Source organism: Otolemur garnettii, unplaced genomic scaffold (genome assembly GCF_000181295.1).
Source record: "Otolemur garnettii isolate 467f Iridium unplaced genomic scaffold, OtoGar3 scaffold00029, whole genome shotgun sequence".
Lineage (NCBI taxonomy): Eukaryota > Metazoa > Chordata > Mammalia > Primates > Galagidae > Otolemur > Otolemur garnettii.
The window spans coordinates 17,477,860-17,484,939 of NW_003852424.1; the positions used below are offsets into that span (position 1 = coordinate 17,477,860).

At 47.6% G+C, this 7,080-nt stretch overlaps 1 protein-coding gene across 1 annotated transcript in view; it reads right to left on the bottom strand.

Moving 5' to 3' along the window:
* Window positions 1–6,631, bottom strand: part of TICAM1 (toll like receptor adaptor molecule 1) — a 10,768-nt gene extending 4,137 nt beyond the window's left edge. The window contains exon 1 of the mRNA XM_003788766.3: window positions 6,562–6,631. The gene's annotated coding sequence lies outside the window, so the exon portion shown is untranslated. The remainder of the gene's footprint in view (window positions 1–6,561) is intronic.
* Between the last annotated feature and the right edge of the window lie 449 nt (window positions 6,632–7,080).

Here is a 7,080-nt window from a genome sequence, read left to right on the forward strand (position 1 = left end):
GTGAGCGTGATGCCATGGCACTCTACCCAAGGGGATAGCTTGAGGCTCCGTCTCAAAAAAAAAAAAAAAGAAAGAGACCCCAAGCCAAAACCACCCAACTACAAAACAGCTCGTAAACTCCCAATCCACAGAAACTATAAAATAATAAATGTTTGTTTTCAGCCACAAAGTCCTAGGGCAATGTGTCATACAGCAATTGCTAACTGATACAGCTAATGTTATTAATTTAAAGATCAAATCATGGCCAATGCAAGCTCTACAGCCAACAGGGCTGCCATGCCATTTGGAAGCTATTTTCTCAAAAAATGCCAAGCTGAATTTCACCTTGGGCTCTTTGCATTTGCTATTCCCTCTCCATGTGTGTGGGTTCCCTATACCTTTGTCTGGTGGCCCTCATCACATCCTTCTTGGCTCAGGCACAATGGCACTACCTTGGGGGACCTCTGCAACCACTCTAGTTACCTATCCAGTCTTTCTCTCCATGTCACCCTCTTCCCTCACCACCAGAATAAGTCACTAGATGAGTTCTTGTGTATTTAGTCTTTTGCATTTACTGTCTTCCTCCCCACTAGATTGTGAGCCTCAGAAAGTGAAAGCTGAGTCTCTCCTGGGTATTACTGGGAGGAGGAGGAGGAGATACTTAACAAGTACTTGTATGAAGGAGGCTGGTACTCAATGTTGTGAAAGAGAAATCTGAAGCCCAGGGAAAGGGGTTTCCCCGAGGGCACATCCATATTCAGAGTGAGGGGGAAAACACAGTCTTAAGTCATTTGGGCAGCTAAGAACACCTTATCTGCCCCTCAGCCTGGCTGGGCTGAAATCCACTGCCTGCCTAGCCTAGTGCACACCACCCAACAGCCTAGATCAGTGGCTCTCAGCCAGGGACAGTTCTGTGCCACCCCACATACCGGGGACACTTGGTAATGCTCAATACCCTACAATGCACAGAATGGCCCCCACACCAGAAAATGACCTGGGCCCCAAATAGTGCTGGTGGTAAAGCTGAGATAGCCTAGTGTAGACCAAGAGTTGCTAACTTACTGATGAACCCCCTTGGCTGATAAGCCACAGGCCTCATTATATAAATGATTCAGGTTTTTTTTTTTTTTTTTTAAGTTCCTTCTCAGCAAGTCCGGGCAGCCCGAGGGCCAAAGTCAAAGAATTCAGGAAGGTCAGAAGAAGCCAGTGTCAAGGAGCAAATGTGAGAAGTGTCTGGCAATAGGGGCCTGAGGGGACGGGGGGACAGATTCCCAGAGCAGCATCTGTCTGTTTCAAAATATGGAAGCAGCCTGACATGTTGAAGTGCTGACAGTGAGGGAGAACCAGCAGAAACAGAAAAAACAGCAGATTTCCTAGTGGAGTGAAGAGACAACCAAATAAAAGTTCAATGCCATAGACACAAAGCAGGCATGAGGCCAAGAATATCATGTATGAACAGGTCTTTGCAATTTTAAACAACAGAGTCTGAGGTCTCAGTGAGAAGAGACGTTTCAGCAAGACATGAAAATGCTGAGAGAGGGATCCACAGAGCAGCTAAGGGAAGAGCATTCCTAGAAACAGCCCATGCAAAGGCCCCGGGGCAAGATTGAACATGGTATGTTAGGAGAACCCTGTGGCTCAGCACAGTGAGGGGGAGAGAAGGTGGGAAGGCCAGAAAGGTGAAAGGCAGGTCTATACCCGGAGAAAAGTAAAACCTGAAAAACTGGAGCCACCCTCACTTTGCATTGGCTGTGATTCGCCTGGAGCAAGTTGTAGCCAGAAGCAACAATAAGCTTAGCAGGACTGGATCTGCTAATTATTCAGAAGAAACCAAAGATCCAGATTCTCAGGAATCTGCTCATTTTTGCCAAATTGGCAATCCATTCAATTTTTTTTTTTAGACAAGAGTCTCCCTCGGTCCCCCTGAGTACCATGGCATCAGCCTAACTCACAGCAAGCTCAAACTCCTGGGCTCAAGGGATCCTGCCTCAGTCTCCCAGAAAGCTAGGATTACAGGTGCAAGCCACTGTACCCAGCCTGAAATTTAAATATGAAACCTGAAGCAGTGTAAGAAAAAGTTTTTCCTATTAATTACAACTATTTCTTCAGTAGAACCACATTTCATTTTGTTGAAAATTCAACCAGTAAAATACATACCAGATTCCAAAGAATTAGTACTAAAAAAGGGACAGAAGATGCTTCCGTCATAATGTTTTATATTAATTATATGTTGGATATATTGGGTTAAATAAAACGTATTATTAAAATTAATTTCACTCATATCATTTTCCTTTTTTTTTGAGACAGAGCCTCAAGCTGTCCCCCTGGGTAGAGTGCTGTGGCATCATAGCTCACAGCAACCTCCAACTCCTGGGCTCAAGCGAGTCTCCTGCCTCAGCCTCCCAAGTAGCTGGGACCACAGGCGCCTGCCACAATGCCTGGCTATGTTTTGGTTGCAGCTGTCATTGTTGTTTGGCAGGCCCGGGCTGGATTCAAACCCGCCACCTTAGGTGTATGTGGCTGGCATCTTAGCCACTTGAGCCACAGACACTGAGCCCATTTTCCTTTTGTTAATGTAGCTACTGGACATTTTTTTTTTTAGTGTTTTCTTTTATTTATTTTTTTTTACAGACAGAGTCTCACTTTGTCACCCTCAGTACAGTGCCATGGCGTCACACAGCTCACAGCAACCTCCAACTCCTGGGCTTAGGCAATTCTCTTGCCTCAGCCTCCCAAGTAGCTGGGACTACAGGTGCCCGCTTCAATGCCCAGCTGGCTACTAGAAAATTTTTAATTGTATAAGTGCCTTATATATTTCTGTTGAATGGTACAGGTGTAGACATTTCCACAACAATGGTAATGGTAATGTTGGGGCTCTTGCCACTTTTGACACAAGGAAGCAGAGACACAGAAAGGTTAAGTCAGTCACCCAGAGTCACATGGCGCCAAAGGGATATAGCTGGACTGGAACCTAGCCTGACTGGCTCTAAAACCTTCTGAGCCTATGGGCTCCTTCTAACATCTCCAGATTCAACACAGACTCCAGCTCGTTTGGACCCGGTTGTGTCCTGAGAAATGGCCTCACTTAGTTTTAATTGAAATAATCTTCATATTTCTATAGAGAAGAGGATTTTCCATAATGTAGGCACGAATGACCAATCAGAAAAAGGTAGAGTGCCCAGTTTCTCCTACCTCTGAAGTGAGCTCAGCACATAGTAGAATAAAAAACAAAAATGAGGGTGGCACCTGTGGCTCAAAGGAGCAGGGTGCCAGTCCCATATGCCAGAGGTGACGGGTTCAAACCCAGCCCCGGCCAAAAACTGCAAAAAAAAAAAAAAGATCTTATATTCAGATAGGACAAGTCAGCCAAAAATTTTTGAATTGATCAAGATGACTACTTGCAATATAGCCCAATACCCTCCTCAACAGCAATGATCCTTGAATCAACTTTTCTTCCCACCTCTTGATGGCTCCTAGGAATACCTGTGTATGTAACTTACAAAGAAAAAAAAATGTGTTGGCATGTGCCCTCGCATTTTTAATTGATAAAAGGACATAACTGATAAAGTGTGAAGAAGGGTATAAAGTGCCAGGACAGGGGATGAGTGAGGCTGAGCATCACGTTGTATTCACTCCGTAAATTTATCAAGTTCAATGCTTAGGTGTTGAGCCCTTTTCTGTATATAGAAATTTTGTTGATAGGTTATATGTCAATAAAAACATTAAAAGGAAAAAAGTTCCGAGACTCCCAGACAACCCTGCTGGCAGCAATCCAAGAATCAAATTATTTTGAATTAGCTGTTAACAGTGAACAAAGACCATTTTGTACAAAACTCTGCATTCTGAATTCTCTTGGAATATCAACAAAGGGACCAAGTCTAGCCCATGTTCCCACAAGCCATAAATTATCATATGAGAGAAGTGTACCTGCCTCGTTATTCTTTATGCTCCCACTGCCCACCTGGAATGAGTTACCTCCAAGAAAAGAAAAGAGAGAAAGAGATAAAAGGATGCCTTGGGGTTCAAATCTTCCTGGTGACACAAAAGGAGTCAAAAGGAAGATTTGAACCCCAAGGCATCCTCTTTCTCTTGGAGTGGAAATTGCCACTTGCAGACCCTGACAAGTCATGGGCACTTAAAGGCCTCAATCTCTTCATCTGTAAAATGGGCCTGGCAATGAGCCATACCAGCTAGGGCTGCTATGAGATTGAATTTCATTCATTCACACAGGATCTTTTTTTTTTTTTGAGACAGAGCCTCAAGCTGTCACCCTGGGTAGAGTGCCATGGCATCACAGCTCACAGCAACCTCCAACTCCTGGGCTCAAGCGAGTCTCCTGCATCAGCCTCCCAAGTAGCTGGGACCACAGGCGCCCACCACAACGCCCGGCTATTTTTTGGTTGCAGCCGTCGTTGTTTGGCGGGCCCGGGCTGGATTCGAACCCGCCACCTTAGGGTGATTGAATTTCATTCATTCACACAGGATCTTAAAGCAGACTCTGCCACAGCGGCAAAGTCACAGTGGCAGCCCAAAGAGCACGAAGCATGAACATGTGTGGCTGCTGCGTGCTTCCTGCAGGTACCAGAGTTAGACATTACCCTATAGTAAAGACTCAGTAGAGTTTTGTGGAAAAAAAGATAAGAGCTAGCCAGATTCAGAATCATCAAGGCAGGACCACCCCACCTGCATTCCTGGCAAATATCTAAAATCACATCATCTTTCTTTTCATTCTCTCATCCAGACAGCCCAAATCAACCCTCAGTCAGTGACTGTACCAGTTTGGCCTGGCTCTCCTGCCCAGAACCACCCCTCCTCCCTCTGAAAGATCGGATGTTTACTCTGCTCCAGTCTATAGCCTCCAGGACAAAGTCCACACCCCACCCTGAAGAATGTGTGCATGTCAGGGCAAAAACATCTATAGGGGCCCAGGACCAGTGCCTCATATCTGTTATCCTAGCACTTTGAGAGGCCAAGAATGGAGGATCACTTGAGGCCAGGAGTTCAAGACCAGCCTGGGCAACACAGCAAGACCCTATCTCTACAAAAAATAAAAAATTAGCTGGGTATGGTGGCATGTACCTACAGTCCCAGCTACCTGGGAGGCTAAGGTAGGAGGATTGTTTAAATCCAGGAATTTGAGGCTGCAATGAGCTATGGTGGTGCCACTGCACTCCAGCCTGGGCAAAAGAACAAGACCTTGTCTCTAAAACAAAACAAAACAAAGCAAAACAATACCCATGAGGGTGGGGGAGGTCCCAGCTCTGCTACTTGGCTTGTGTGGTCTGTTTCTTAGCCTCAGTTTCCTTATTTGTAACAACCACATGAATGAGGCATTTAGGGTGAACAGCCCCCAGCAAGAAGCAAGAATTCAATATGATAATGTCATAATGATAAATATTGATAGAATGCATTTCCATCTTCTTTTTTAAATTTTTTTTTTTTTAGACAGAGCCTCAAGCTGTCCCCAGGGTATAGTGCGGTAGCATCACAGCTCACAGCAACCTCCAACTCCTAGGCTCAAGTGAGTCTCCTGCCTCAGCCTCCCAAGTAGCTAGGACTACAGGTGCCCACCACAACGCCTGGCTATTTTTTGGTTGCAGCTGGCATTGTTGTTTGGCGGCCCGGGCTGGATTAGAACCCGCCACCTTAGGTGTATGTGGCTGGCGCCTTAGCCACTTGAGCCACAGGCACCGAGCCTCTTTTTTAAATTTTTAAATCATATTTGGAAAATTCCCATTCCCTCCTCTCCCCCTTACATTCTTGAACAGTCTCTTCATGCATTGAATGTGCATTTATGAAGCACGTACTGGGTCCCAGAACTGTTTTAGGTGCTACTACAGACCAATCAAGACAGGCAAATCACCCCCACAGAGTTCCCAGTCTATCTCAGAGAAACCGACAGTAAAGGAGAAAATAACCCAAGATTGGTTCAGAGAATGAGAAGTGTTGGGAAGGCCAGGCCATCAAGACAGTCTCAGGGAGGGCAAGGGTGATCAAGGGAGGGCTCAGGGGAAAAGGTGACACTCAGCGGAGACCTGAAGGCAGGGGGAAGAGAGCTTCAGGAAGACCGACCAGCTGTGCAACGGTTCTGGGATAGGACGGTACCTGGCATGTTAGAGAAACAGCCTGTGTGGCTGAAGCAGAGTAAAGAGAGGCAGGATCTGGGGTGTTGGGGTGAGAGAGGCAGGATCTGGGGAGTTGAGAGTTGTCCGGGACATTAGGGAAGAATATAGGGGGCTGGAGAAGACTCTGGGGTGGTGGGGAAAGATCTGGGATGTTAGGAAGGAATCTGGGGTGTTGGGGAGGGATCCAGGGCATTAAGAATAATGCTGGGGTGTCAGGGAGTTATTTGGGGTGTTGGGGAGGAATCGGGGAGTGAGGCAGTATCTGGGCCACCATGGAAGGGAGCTGAAGGTAGAGGCGGCCTGTAACACGTGGAGCTAGGACCCCAGAGTCCCGGAAAGTAAGCCAGATGGCCTCGAGCCCTGGCAAGAAGGCACCTGCACACCGGCGGGGCTGCCCCGACACCCCCTCCTCCCCACCAGTCCCCTCTCGGCCCGTCCCCGCCCCTTCTCGACCTACCAGGGAGGGAGCCGTGGTAGCAGGCGAGCAGCCCCAGCACTCAGGCCCTGCTCCAGGCGGACGTCCTATCCACGGCAGCGACACCAAACCGCGCAGAAGCTCGGGCTGCTCCACCCACGCAGCCCTTGGGGAGACCAGGAGGGCCGCACTGCCCCTTCCGCTCTCGGGCTGGAGGGAGGGACTTGAGGTTTCCAAGCCCTGCCCACGCGGGGCGGGGAAAGTCCCCGCAGCTCCCCACACCCATCACCCTTCCCTCTTTAAATGTGTCCATCTGCTGAGCGTGGAGGACCGCTGCAGGGGACAAGAGTGGACAATCCTCTGTCCTTGGGGAGCTCACGGTCTCGCGGGGGCCGGATGAGAAAGAAACCACAATTTTTTTTTTTTTTTTTTTTTTTTGTAACCACAATTTTTAAATGAGAGCATCTCAAAGAGTGATAAGTGCTTCCCAGAATCCAGTGGCGTTTGCACGACCAGACCAGGTCTCACTGTATTGCCCAGGCTGGTCTCCAACACCTGGCC